This window comes from Tenrec ecaudatus, chromosome 2 (assembly GCF_050624435.1).
Source record: "Tenrec ecaudatus isolate mTenEca1 chromosome 2, mTenEca1.hap1, whole genome shotgun sequence".
In the NCBI taxonomy this organism is placed as follows: domain Eukaryota; kingdom Metazoa; phylum Chordata; class Mammalia; order Afrosoricida; family Tenrecidae; genus Tenrec; species Tenrec ecaudatus.
Genome location: NC_134531.1, coordinates 24038059 through 24053445, shown reverse-complemented (window position 1 = coordinate 24053445; position 15387 = coordinate 24038059). Strand labels below are relative to the sequence as shown.

Below are 15387 nucleotides of genomic sequence, written 5' to 3'. Positions count from 1 at the left end.
ACTTTACGCATTGCATTAAAATTGTGTCAGATACTGTAGGCCTACTGAGTGGAAGTAGAATATTTTCAGAGATCCTTCCAGAGGATGGGTCCCTTGGGTGGAAGACACTGGACATGTGACTATGGAGAAGCTGTTTCCCCCGAGAGGAGTCGACCCTGGTGATGGGGTTGCAGTGAAGCCTGTGAATGTGAAGGTTTCAGGATTTCCATTTACTGCTGGGGCACAACTCAGGCAATGAGGAAACAGCTGCAAAAATCTGCCAACAGTCAGAACGTGGAATGTGGAAACTATGAATCTAGGCATATTGGCAGTTTTGAAAATTGAAGTGAAACACTTTATCAATCTTTATGATTGGTATCTTAGCACTAATTAGCTGAAATGAACTGGTATTGGCCTTTTGGAATCAGAAAATGAGATGATTTACTACAATGCAAATAACACAATCAAGACAAGAGCCCACACCCGATTAGAAGGACATCATATACATATATACATATGTGTTGTTGTTGGGTTCCATCAAGTCAGTTCTGAGCCATAGCACCCCTATATGTAATGGAATGAAATACTGCCTAGTCTTGTGCCATCCCCACAATTGTTCCCATCCTTGAACTCATTGTTGCAGGGAATACATTTCATTGACAGCTTTCCTCTTTTTTTCTGCTCCTCCACGTTATAAAAGAATGATGTCCTGCAGGGACTGTCCTCTCTTAACAACATGTCCAACATATGCAAGAGGAAGTCTAGACATCCTAGCCTCAACACAGCACTATGGCGACATTCTACCAAGAGACCTTATTTGGTCCTTGTAGCAGTCCGTGGTACTTCCAGTACTGTTCTCTAGCATCATAATTCAAATACATCCATTCTTCTTTCATCTTATTTATTCAATTTCCAACTTTCACATGCATGTGAAGTAATGGAGAATAACATGGCTTGGGTCAGCTTAGTCTTCAAAGAAACCCCTTTCAAAACTCTAAAGAGGCCTTGTATAGTAGACTTATCCAATGCAGTACATCTTTTGATCTCTGAACTGCTGCTTCCATGATAATTGATTGTGGATCTGAGCAAGACAAAATTCTTAACAACTTCAAACTTTCAGTTGCAAAGATTTTGATCTTCTTTACATTGAATGAAGTTTGTTACTATACTGAAGGTGTGATCCTTTATCTTCATCAGTCTGTGCTTCAAATATTCCTCACTTTAAGCTAGCAAGGTTAGTCATCTGCACAGTGCAGGTTTTTAATAGGCTTTACTCAGTTCCTTATGCCGAATTCTTCTTTATACAACCCAACTTCTCTGAAGATTTATTCAGAATACTGAATAAGTATGGTAAGAGGACAGAACCGTGACACTGCTGATTTTAAGCCATGAATTAATGGTTTGTTCAATTCACACAACTCCCTTTTGACCTATAAAGAAAATTCAAACAAGTTCAGGAGAGCCAAAAGATGACCTTAAGGATATCCCAACTTTTGAGAACATCCCATGAACACATTTGATACATTAAACATTAATGACGAAAGAGCCAATGAAATGTAGGGTGACATCAAGGACATCTTCCTAAAAGGTAGCAAAAGGTCACTAAAAAATCAGGAAATATAGCAATGATCAAAGTGGATGTCCGCAAAGCCTCGGGAACTTTCTCTGAATAATCGAGTAGCTAAGAACATGGAGGAAACTATCAAATGAAGAAAACAAAACAGAAAGATTTCAAAGGTTATCTCCAGAAGATAAAGTCAAATATAATGAATTGTACCAAAACTTCATGTTAGAATGCCAAACAAGAAGAATATTCTTGGGAGAAAGGTACAGCAGTCTGCTTCCATAAAGATTATAGTTTTGAAAACATTATGTTTCAATTCTGCTCTGTTTTATAGATTTGCTATGAGTTGGAATTGACTGACTAGACAGAACATGGCTTAGGTTGTATTCATCTCTATTACTGTTATGTTGGAGATAGTATATACTGATGCACTAATGTGCATCTTTTCTCAATTTTACATTTATTGAATCACATTGGATTTTTGAAATCTAGCATGGTGGTAGTGTTTACCTCATGGAAATTAAGCAGTACTACAAACTATTATTGTGTTAGTTTTGATAGCTAGTGCTAAAATATGATAGAGATTATAATGATAATGATATAAATGCAAATTGGTCTAGTTATTACATTTTAAATAGCATAAAACAAATTGTGAAATTCATCTGAAATATATGATAAATATTTTCTGATTTAGAAAAGAAGTTGCTGATATAATTCTCAATTAAGTACTGCAGTAATAGAAGTTTATACTATTTCACTCTAACCTTCTGATCCATGTGAAGGAGTCCCAGGGAGAGGAGGGGGTGCACAAAAGTGAAGCGCTAAATTGGTTCCTGACCATCTATAGCTGCTTCAGAAGATGGCTCTTTGGGTCGCTGTTTTTTGAGATGTTACCACCAGGAATGCCCTGGGAAGCAATCTGATTCAGCACATGTGAGGTCACTTGAATCTGGAACAACTCACTTGCAACTAACAAGAGTGACAAGAACATTTTGTTTAAATGAAAATACATATCATCACTCACATTGAAATTGGACACATTTGTTGAGGGCAGCCATGTGTCGACTGTGAAACAAGAGCTCAGCAAAAATATTCAAAAAATTATGTGAGTCACTTGACTGTTGGGTAAATATAAAGTTCTTTATACCATGATGCATCAAAATATACTTACAAATTCATGAAAATCTTCATTTAAGTAAAATGAAAAGGTAAAGGCACTGTTTCAAAAAAAAAAAGGCACTGTTTCTCAACATATCCATCATCAAGGTTTATATACATTCTGGAAGTCATGTCCCTGTTTCTTTAATTTTTTTTCCTTAGGAATTCTGCATTCTTCAACAGGCCCCCTGCCAATACAGCAGTTTGAATGTTACAAAAAGGGGGCGGGAATCATGTTCCTTTTAAATGTTCTTTAAATTTGGGGGAACAACAACAAAAACACATTCTGAAGGGGCAAGATCAGGTCTATAGGAATGATGAAATAAGTTCTTCCAGAAATTTTCATGTTGTTAGGTGTCTTTCAGTTGGTTCTGATTCACAGTGACCCTATGGGCAACAGGACAAAACACTGCCCCATCCTGTCCTATTCTCACAATTGTTTTCTATATTTCAACCCATGGTAACAGCCACTGTGCCAGTCCATCTCTTTGCCTGCTCTTCTGTTTTTCCACTCATGATGTCCTCTTCCAGGGACTCTCCTGATAGCATAGGGTTATGAGAAAGAATCAATTCACGGGCCGTGAGTACATATTCTTATTACTATGTAGTCAATTTACGTATATGTAAGGAGCCCCAGGTGTAATGGTTATGACTTGGACTGTGATTCTCATGGTCAGCAGTTCAAAATCACCGTCAGCTCTGCAGGAGAAAGAATAAGCTTTGGATCTCTACTGTATAAACAGTTACAACCTCATAAACCCACAGGGGGTCACTATGACTCCGTGACCCATATTGACTTGTTGGCAGTGAGTTTGTTTCTTTGTTGTTTTTGTTCTTCTGATTATGTATACATTTACCCACCTATAGATACTTGGGAAAATCCTGTGTTAAACATATACCATCATTAGCATTAATTTAGTTTTCCAGAAGTATGCATGCAAGACCTACTGTAGTCATTTATTAAAAGTTTGAGTAAATAAATATACATGAAAGGACCCCCAACTAAACTTTTATGGTTTATGTAATAAAGTTTTAATAGGAATGCATTTCTTCTTTAGTACAGAAAGGATGACGAGTCTAAAGAGGTATGGAATACCAGCACCAGATATGACTATTCTCTAGATTAGCACACACAACTCAAGAGGTGGTTTTCTAAACAGAACAGAAACTCATAAAACTGAACAGTAAAATGGAAATGTAAGAGCAGAAACATCCAAAGAACTAGAAAACTGGGATGTTTGTCACTCCATGGACTAAAGAAGTCCATACAAAACCCTGGTGAGCAAGGCACACCATAACACAAGTTCATCAGGAAAGTTCTAGACTGTAGATGACCAATTTGTTTCAAACAATATCATGCAGCACACAAAACAACGAAATGAGTGGACAGTACTTGGTTATTATAGGTGCTCATGATTAGTTAAAACATAAATACCCAACGTTTGAGTGCATATTTCCTGTAGGTGATCTAATAGATTTAAAATAGCAAACATTATTTTAAATAAAATTTACTTATACTGCATAGTATATGCTGAGGTTCAACAACAATATTCTCCTCGTAGACCTAGGTCACTTTAGAAGTATTGGAAGTTAACAGCTCTCATTTGAAGCTGTTTCTTGGAATTGCTCTAAAGAGAGGACTTGTCTATGCCCTGCAGCAGTCTACATTGAATATCTATTCTATAGAAGAATACAAAGGCATTGTCCTCATATTTCAAGGCCAGCCATTTCTGAAATGTTATTTCACCTGCAGAGCAAACTGGCAGACTCTGCTGAAGTCTCTTTTAGAATTGCATCACATTTCAACATCTTTGACTCCACTGTCTGCCAGGTATTTCATCAAAACTTTTAGGCACTGCTTCTTAGAGCACTGCCAAATAAAACTCAGACTACCATAATCTGTTTTGACTACATAATTTTAAAATAAATCCAAGATTATTTCTCTCTTGGTCTCTCTCTCCATATTACCAAGAGGCAACAAAATATACATATATGAGATATGATATAAATAATATATAACATATTGATAGATAGCTCTTAATGAAATACATAATAAACTGAGAAATTAACTTTGGCACCCCTGAGCCTTACCCATAGCTACTTAAACTATTATTGTTGTGTGGTGCCTTTGAGTCAATTTTGACTCATAGCAACAGTGCAATAGAATGACACATTGTCCAGGGCTGGGCAATCCTCCTCACAATTATTATGTTGAAACCCATTGTTGGACCCATCATGTGAAACAAACAAAATGGTTTGTTGAGGATCTTCCTCGTTTTTGGCTGCCCCTCTATTTTACCAGGTGTGATGTCCTTCTACACAGACTGGTCTCATTTGATAACTGGTCCAATGAAGGTGAGCTGACGTTGTGCCATCCTTGCTATACTTCTTCCAAGACAGATGTGCTTGTGTTTATGGAACTTTGAATATTTTTCACCAGCACCATACTTCCAATACCTTGACTTTTCTTCAGTCTTATCCCATGTTCAACTTCCGCATGCAGATGAGCCACCTGAAAGGAACATGGCTTGGGTGGGACACACATTCGTCTTCAAAGTAACATTCATGCTTTTCAGGACTCTATAGAGAGTGTGCAACAGATTTGCCCAGCGCGATATATCCATTCTCTCGTGATTGTTGCTTTTATGGGCATTGATAGTGGATCCACGGCAAGGCAAAATCTTTGATAACTTCTAGCTTTTCTCTAATTATCCAGAGATTTTAGCTGTCTGTCCAGTTGTGAGGATTTGGCTCTTCTTTACATTGATTTGTAATCCATTCTGAAGGCAGTCATAATTTATCTTCATCAGCAAGTGGTTCAAGTCCTCCTCATTTTCAGCAAGAAAAGTTTTGCCATCTGCTTATTACAGGTTGTAATAAGCCTTCCTTCATTCCTGATGACACATTCTTCTTCATATATCCAGTTTCCCTGATTATTTGTTCAGCATATATATTAAATAAATATATAGAGAGGATACCAACTAATGCAAACTTTTCTGAAGTTACACTTTGCAGTCCATGTACAGGTTCTGAAAGAGTACAGTGGACTTTTCTGTAAATTCCATTCTCCTCAAGGCTGTCCAGAATTTGTTCTTATCTACATAGAAGAATGTGTTTGAATAGTCAATAAATCACAAATAAATATTTTTCTGGTATTCTCTGCTTTCAGCCCAGTATACCACATGACGTTAGCAATGACATTCCTTGTGTTTTGTCCTCTTCCTAATCTGCCCTTCGCCTCTCTGCCTGTCCTGTGCCACTGGACTGCTGCAAATGCTGCTGGATGATCTCTGGCAACATTTAGTTGTATGTGATATTAATGATATCATTCTGAAATTTTCTAGATGTACTTTGTCTATTTCCAGGTGGCATAGCTTTTCACGAATTTATATTACAAAACAAACAAATCCATGTTACTTCCAAAAGCAAAGATTTAAAAGTCCAAAACCTAATACAATTATTCTGCTAGCAGGAATTTACTGAAATAATCAAAAATGAAAAACTTAAAAATGAAAACCTATGAAAGGTGAATCTCGAAAGACAAGAACTAAAATAAGGGGTCCTGGTGGTGTATGGCAGGGGAGGTGGGGATAAAGAGGAGCTGATATCAAAGAGTTTAGGAGGGATGAAAAAGTTTTGAAACTGAATGTGGTAATGATTGTACAACTCTGCTTGAAATGAGTGAACTATGAAAAATATGTAGAAATTCTTGGATTTTTAACCTGTCTAAAATTCCACCAAAATAAAGACGGGTGAATGAGATTAAAAGATTTTATAAAAAATGAAAATTTATAGAACAAATAAATATTATTAATGTGATTATATTAAATTTCAAGAGTTTTAATTTTTGTTGTGTGTGTATGTTTGTAAATTGGATGGCTGTGATGTATTATATTCTTTACAGTAAATCCACAGTGTAGGAAACTAGTTTTTCAAATATAAGTGTTTATTACAACTATTCAATTTTGTAAATAGGCTTTCAGTTACATATCCAAGTATGATCCGCTCACTGTATTTCAGTAAATGCACATAAAGAGTATTCATTTGTCTCATATTTTAAAGTTTTCTGATGTATTAAATAAAATGGATGGTAGTTGTAGACTCACTTGATGAGAAAATGTTGTTCTTATTGTTGTTAGGTGCAATCTTGGCAGTTATTACTGATAGCAATCTTGTGTACAACAGAATGGAACACTGCCTGGCCCTGCGCCCTTCTCAGAATTGCTATGTTTGAGCCCATTGTTGCAGTTGCTGTGTCCATCCATCTTGCCAGGAGGGTCTGCCCCTTTTTGCTGACCCGCTGTTTTTCGTACTGTGTTGGACAGGGTTCTCTAGAGAGACAAACCAGATTGCTAGTAATTATATATAAATATATTTATAAAGATAGATATATAATTCAAGAAATGAGCCGTTAAATTATACACCGATAGATAATACAAGAAATTAACAGTTAAATTATAAAGCAGTGAGACACTAGCAGTCCTTCAAGTTTTGAGAGCTGCCAGGTGCCAGTCCCCTTCTGTAGAGAGAGCTGGGCTATATATACCCAGGCAGCAAACAGCAAGGCAGGTCCCCAACTGTCATCAACTGTCAGTCCCCATCTCCAGAGATGAACATTCCAATTGTGTGGGCTTAAAGGGACCTCAATTTACAGCGACACAGTCCACAGGCTAGGCATCCCACAGGTAGTGTACTCCTTTAAACTGAGGCACAGAACAACCAAGGCGAGGTTCACTGAGCCATTTATCCCTCTGCCCTTCAGTTAATCCTACTTGTGTTTATCAGACAGGCTGGCACAATAAACTATATCACCTACCATGATGCCCTTTTCCAGAACTGGACTTTCCTGGTAACATGTCTAAAGTTCTTGAGACAAGGTCTAATCATGCTTCTGAGGAGCATTCTGGCTGTATTTCTTCCAAGACAGATTTTTTTGTTCTTTTGTAGTTCATGATACTTTCAATAACAATAATATTAAAAAACTAGGGGAAAAAAGATTGTATCCAATAAATAAAAAGAAATACATCATTTGAGAGGATACAGTTCTATAAACAACAAACCCATGCCTTTATTATTCAAAACCACATATGTGTTTTATTTCCTATTTCAAAATTGTTTTATTCTCCTTCTGGTATTTAGATTCTCCTTTTCGCCTTAGATTCCTTTGAACTCTTCATATTTTGGCAAGCACCTTTAGCTTTGGTACGGTCACTAGCTAGGAGGAAAAATTGAAAGTTAGAACTCATTTTAAATGATTTTGCTGTTGCTGTTGGGGGCGACCTATTTTGTTTTGACCCTAGCAACCTGAGACTACAGAGGGGAACTCTGCCCAGGGCTGGGCATCCTCACAGGCGTGTTTCTGTCTGACCCTATGCCTGCCATCGTGTCCATTTCTCTCCTCGAGGGGCTTCTTTTTTGGGTTGATTTTTTATTTCCTTATTTATTTTGAAATCATTTTATTGGGAGCTCACTCAGCTCTTATCCGAATCCATCCATCCATCCATTGTGTCAAGCACATTTGTACACATGTTGCCATCATCATTCTCAAAACATTTTATTTCTACTTGAGCCCTTGGTATCAGTTCTTCATGTGTTCCCCTCCCTTCTCGGTCCCCTGCCTCACAAACCCTAGGTAATTTATAATTTATTTTTATTTTGTGGTGTCTTACACTGTCTGATGTCTCCCTTCACCCACTTTTCTGTTGTCCACCCCCCAGGGAGGGGGTTTTATGTAGATCCTGTTTTTTTAACGTTAAGGATTGAGTCCTTTGCCTGTAGTACCCCTTCTCAGGCATGCTTTCTGGTATATTTTTCACTGGTCCTCATCCTCTCAGTAACATGACCCCTGGGCCTCTACAGTCTTCTGTGCTTTGGGAACCCCATCATCTGTCTCCTGGTCTCAGCATGGCACCCATGCTCTATTTACATTCTCAGTGCTGTAGCCTCTGTGGCCGCTGGGGCCTCCATCACTTAAGGCAAGGAACTCTCTAGCACAACATTGGTGGATGGCTCTTCTTTCTTAATGGCCTTGGGATTTCTTCTATCTCTATTTCTGTCATGGTTCACTCTTATACCGAGTGGTATGGCAAATCTGGTCAATCTAAGTTAGAATCCTGTAGACCTTATTTCATGCTCCCTTCTGATCACTTGGTGGGAATTACAAAGAGCTTGGATGGAAGAGCCATCTCAGGCAGTTTCACTTTAGCACATTGATCCTGTGGACACCAAAAAGTCTCTGAAACCCTCTATGAACTTGCTATGTGTTGGGACAGACTTTAAGGCAGTTGGTTGTAGATATAAAGAGGTAAGGGAAGCTGAAACAATGGTATATATACAGACTGCAGTTTCTGAAAGCTTAGAATAAAAACTGCCTAAAATATGGTAGATAATGCAAATAGCCAATTCAAGCACTGACATAAGCAGGAAACAGAGGATCTGGGGTGGGTATGTTTTAGTTTAGTAGTGCTGCTTTATCAATAATATCAAAAGAGTGTGGCTTCAGTAGCAGAAAGAGATTTCCTATGACTAGTAATGTGAGAAGGGTGAATTCAGGGATTAGTAGGGATGCTCTCTCTCTTTCTCTGTCAAGTTGAGGAGAGGATCACGATTGATTTCAGCTTCTGTTGACCTGGGAGATTCAAAAATCCTTGCTTAGGCATGTTTGCGCTCTCTTACGTGTCTGTCCAGGAGTGGTGATAATTCTACTTTTCAAAAATAATTGTTAAGGAGACACAACTTAGAGGTGATTATGTTAAAACCCAGCCTACTCCAGTATGACATCTGAACTATAAGAAAACCTTACTTTGAAACAGAATCACATTTATAGATAAAGGAGTTAGGGCTTTAATATGTAATCCCAGAAGTCACAATTCAGTTTATAATAAATATCTTGGTCCCAATGGTCAACTAATGCCCCGAAGTAACCACAAAAAAAGTGAAATAGAAAGTGAACATACCACATATTTTCTTCTATGAAGATTTTCATCAGTTAGCATCATAGGTATAAAATGTAAAAATCTATGTTGAGATAAAATTGTGATTAATTAATGTAATTCCTCCTGTGTGGTCATTGGATTATATGGAAACAAACTTAATAGTATGGCTTGCTTGTAATTTTTATCCTTTTTAATGGTAGTTCATAAGAATGATCTCTTATCATGTTTTTAGCAATAATACAAAAATACATACCAGTTAAATTGAATACATAAGTTAGAAAAAGACCCATGCATATCTAATCAATTGATTTTCAAGAAAAAATGCTGAGGCAATTCAATGCAGAAAAGGATAATCTTTTAGCAATTGTACCCTAAAAGTTATGAACCAAATACAAAAATATGAATGTCAACATTAACCTTATCACTAACGGCCATCAAGTCCGTGCCGCTCACAGTGTCCCTACAGGGCAGGATAAAACTGCGCCTGTGAGTAACTGAAATGGTAACTGTGGATAGGATAGGAAAATCCTCCCTTCTTCCTTATAGTGGCTGGTAGTTTCAAGCCGAGGACCTTGAAAATCTCAGGAAAACAACTTAAGTATAAGCACTGGCCAAGTAAAACTTCTAGAAGAAAACATTGGAGGCAGGGAATTGTTGATAATATTCGGTTTGGAAAATTGTTCTTATATCAGACACAAAAGTCAAAAGTATGAAAGGCAGTTAGAGGGAGAAATCAGTAGCCTTCTTTAGTTTATCTAAATCCTCTTGTTACTAACAACTCTAGTGAAATACAGAAAATGTATGGATAACTTACTGAAAAAGGTTAGACTATACAAGAAGTAGTCTTGGATATGAAAGAAGAATCTATATTTTTGCTTTGATGTGTAGATTTCTGCCTTAGATATGTTTATGGAGTTGAAGTATATATCGATTTGAATAACCCCAAAATTCCTGAGTACATAAAGTGGTTTAAGAAAACATAGATGGTGCTCACTTCAGCAGCACATATACTAAAATTGGAACGAAACAGAGAAGATTACATGGCCCCTGTACAAGGATGACACGCAAATTCACGAAGCGTTCCATATTAAAAAAAACAGAAAGAAAGAAAAGAAAACATAGATGACACTTAAAGCCATGAATTTAAACTAAGGTTTCACTAAAGGCTGCATGTAACCAACTGTGTTACATGTTTAAAGAAAAAGAAATTAATATGTACATATTAATTTCATGGAATAAAATATTTAGGAATATGTTTTAGAGTTTGAGCATATCAATGGCTAGTTCATGTTAGTTGAAAATATTCAGATTAAAGAAAAACCTATCATGTAACTGAAAAAGCATTACTTTGGAGCAATTGTCTTCATGTGCAATAAACCCACAAAAGTAAAGTTAACTTGAGTGATAATGAGTTAGTAGCATAAAATTTCAAAGAATGGTGTTGATTGACTTGCCAGTATATAGATAAATGTAATGATACTGGAATACTTTAATATTTTCTCTAAAATATGTTGGGTCTTTTATTCAATAGTCTATTTGAAAAGGGATTTCTGTTTGGTAAATACACCCACATTTGATATTTCTTTTAGAATTACACTAGAACACTAAAACAGGTTACATGGGATAGTTTACCGAAATTGAAGAGGAATTAAAAGAGTTGCTTATGAAGACTACCAACTATAGCCTTTTGTATGGCTTACAAGAAAACCAAAATCCTCACAACTGGATTAATATGACAACATTATGATAAATAGAGAAAATATTGAAGTTGTCAGAGATTTCACCTGGCTTGGTTCCACAATAAATGTACATAGGAGCAGCAGTCAAGAACTCAAAGACATGTCACACTGGGGGACTCTGGTGCATGAGAACTCTTTAGAGTGTTGAGGACAAAGGGACCACTCTGAGAACTAAGGTACACTTGACTCAGGTCATGAGATTTTCAGTACCCTCATATGGATGTGAGAGTTGGACAATGAGTAAGGAATGCATCAAAATTAATATATTTGGAATTCAGTGATAGTGAAGGGTATTTAAATTACCACGGGCTGCCGAAAGTACAAACAAATGTTTAGAAGGGAGTAATACCAGAAGGATCCTTACAAATGAGGACGACAATCCTTTGTCTCTGACCATTGGGACATTTTTCAGTAGAGGCTAGTCTCTGAAAAAGACTCTTATGCTGCAAAAAGTAGAAAGTGAGCAAAAAGAGAAAGGGCCTTTTGATGGGTTACACTGTGGCTACAACTCTGGTTTTGAAAATTACAACTGCAAGGATGACACAGGTCATCATAGTGCCTCACCTTGTATGTAAGGTCACAATGAGTTGCAACCAATTTGTGTGTCTGTACATACTTGTGTATATATGCATGCAAATGTTATTTTGTCTGCAATTTCAGCCACAGTTCACATTGTTCTATATTTATTTTTATATTAGACACGAGTCGTGGAAGTAAATATTATGGTTTTATGACATTGAAAAGTTAAATAAGGTCCTGAAGAAAAAAGGAACAAAAATAAAATCTGTATATCAACAAAATTGTAATTTTTTCAACAAATATCCAAATATAAATATATTACTGTAGTATAATGCAAACAAAATCAGAGCAAAATTTTAAAATCCAAGGAAAACATCAAGTGTCAAAATAAACAACTGACATCTGACAAAATATAAAAACATTATTTCAATGATTTAGACAGTAACAACTATAATGTTATTTTTTAACATAAACTAAACTGTCCCTTAATAAGGAGCATTATGACTTTACTTCCTCTAAGATATATATGTTTGCTCTTCTAGCTTTCTATGGTGCTTTCAATAATTTTCATCAATATGATAATTCAAAGTCATCACTTCTTCTATGCTTATTTTTATTCATTTTCCAGATTCTACTTTCATGTGAGAAAATGGAAAATGACAAAATTTTAGAAATGTGCATTGTAGTCTTTACAATGACATCTTTTATATTTTATATAGGTCTTTTGCAACAGATTGATCCAATACTGTACATTGTTTTGTTTCTTGACTTCTGCCTCCAAGAATCTTGATTACGGATTCAAGTAAAGGAAACCCTTGACAACATCAATCTTCTCTATCTCTGTCTTCTATATATTTATGTGCGTGTTTTTGTGTACATATATATTTGTTGCTTAATGCTTATGTTCTGTCTAGTCAGCTCTGAGTCATACCAACCCCTCGTGCAACATAAGAAAACACTGCCCAGTCTTTACCACACTCACATTGTTGTTAAGTTTAAGCTTGTTCCTTTGGCCACTGTGTCAGTCCATCTATTTGAAAGTCTTCCTCTTTTTCCTTGCCCATTTATGTTACCAAACATGACGTCCTTTTCCAGGCACGGGTCTCTCCTGATAACATGCCCACAACCTGTGAGAGGAAGTTTCACCATCCTCCCTTTTAAGGAGCATTCTGGCTCTACTTCTTCCAAGAGGGATTTTGTTTATTCTTGGGCCAGTCTCTGGTACCCTCCATGTCCTTCTTCACCACTATAATGCAAATGCATCAATATTTCTTTAGTATTCCTTGCTGAAAAATGTGTATATAGATAGATATGTAGATGTATATTTCCTTTATAGATAAGATTATGTTTCAGGTATACTGAGTTGTAATACATATTGAAGGTTGCAGTCTTTTACCTTCATCAGCAAGTGCCTCAAGTTCTCTTGGCCTTCAGCAAGCCAGGTTATGTCATCTGTAAATTACAGGTTTTAAGTAAGCCTTCCTTGAATCATGATGCTGTTTTATTTCTGATAGAGTTCAGATAACAAATTATTATATTAGTATAAATACTGAATAAGTGTTGTGCAAGAATAACCCTGACACAAACATTTTCTGATTTGAAAGCATACAATATTCCCTTGCTCTATTTGAAAGAATGCATCATGGCTCATCATTAGCACAATCAAGTGTTTGAAATTCCAATGGAATATAAGCAAGCAAATATCTTTCTGTTATCATTTGCTGTTAGCTAAGATCCGTCTGATATTAGCAAGGATATCTTTAGCTTCTTGTCTTCTTCTGAATTTAACTTAAAAGTCTCACAGAATCCTGTGGATTGACTATTAAAAGCATGTTAAATTATCTTTGGCAACATTTAACTTTTGTGATATCGCTTGACAATTTTTTTTTCATTCTGTTTGGAGAAGTTTGTAGATATCTTCAATTTCCCCATAACGAGATTCAGTGGCCTAATAAAAATATTTTTCAGATGTTCATAAAGTGTTTAACTTCTTAAAAATGAACTTCCTAATCCTCTTTCAAAGGTCAGCCAAGAAGACAAAGTGAAATATTGTGATGTGCTAAATCCTTGAACGAGAACGCCAAAAAGGAATAAAACTCTCAGCATGTCTCATGCAGAAAGAAATTCAGGAAACTTCAAGTCTCACGTTAGAATATTAAATAATTTTATGGAGAAAATATTGAATGATAGAGAAGAAAAAGCATCAAATGAAGAGGGAAGTGATACACAGATTGAATGTACCACAATAATTGTTTTACTAATACCTATTTCAAACTGCACTGAAGGCATTAAAAACAAACAAAAAAACTGCTCCCGAAACCAACAAAATACAAATGAAATGTTTCAGCAAATTCATTAAGCGAATCTAGTGTATAAATTTGGCCAATCAATTTGAAGGTGTCTATATTTGGGCCATCCTGACGGAATGAGGCCCACCAGAAGGCAGACATTTCCCAGTGGAAAATCAAGAAAGATGTGTGCAATAGGTGGTTTTATGGACTTGAAGATAATGAATCTTCTTGGTCAACACAGTAGCTACAAAAGATCATCAAGGATTTTTTGCCTTTGTAATAGTAGAGTCAAACATGAACATTGAGTAAGAAAAGATTGCCTTTCAAGAATTTATATGGTTGTCAGAAGACAAAATATAATCAATGGACATTACGTAGCATGAGACAGAATCATACTGCCACCATTACATAGAAAGCTAGATAAAGGCTTGATGAAACAATTTGTGAGGCTTTGGTGGTTCATGCATTGAATACATAGTGCGTAAGTTACCTGGACTTAGGGCGGAAAAACAGAAGGCAAACATTTTAGATGGTCCACAGATCACACAACTCATTAGATGGTACACAGAATATACAACTAATACATTTAATAGTACCACTGAATGAATTCAAATCATGTCCCTGACCTTCATTTGTCCTTGTTGTGAGAATCTCTCTTGGCAAGGACACAAAATTGGTAGAGGATATACTTTTTCATTTCAACTGGCTGTGCTGTAACATGAATGATAAAGTCCATTATCTGCACAGTCACTTAAGCACAGATTTCACCAAGACCTAATATAGCAATGAAAGCCAGGTGCCAAGGAAAATGAGATGCTCCAGTGATGGAAGCCTGTTGAATTCTTGTGCAGGATTGTCCTGGCCGATCTCAGTCACGGAAGTCCAACACAAAACGTTTCCTGTATTGAATGACCGGAGCGTTTGTATCAGGAATCTGTGCTTTCAGTATACTTTTATGTAGGACACTTTTCATTTAATTTTAAAATGTTTATTTCATGTTTAAAAGCTACTAATTTTAAAAGTACATTAATACATCTTGATTTTTAAAATAGGTTTCCAGAATGAAGAGTGCTATATGGCATATGCTGTTTATCTCAAAGGCAAGAGTTGACAGGAGAAATGAAGGAAGGGCGAGTTCTCTAGGTATGCTGGATGAGTGGTGTTCCATTCTGTTGTGCATGAAGTTTCGGAGTCAGAATTGA

The 15387-nt window shown here is 36.3% G+C and overlaps 1 non-coding gene across 1 annotated transcript; it reads left to right on the top strand.

The window, feature by feature from the left end:
• Nucleotides 1-10622: 10622 nt before the first annotated feature.
• LOC142441968 (U6 spliceosomal RNA) lies at nucleotides 10623-10728 on the top strand. Its single transcript, XR_012783241.1, has one exon. It is a non-coding gene; the product is annotated as a U6 spliceosomal RNA (small nuclear RNA).
• Nucleotides 10729-15387: the final 4659 nt, after the last annotated feature.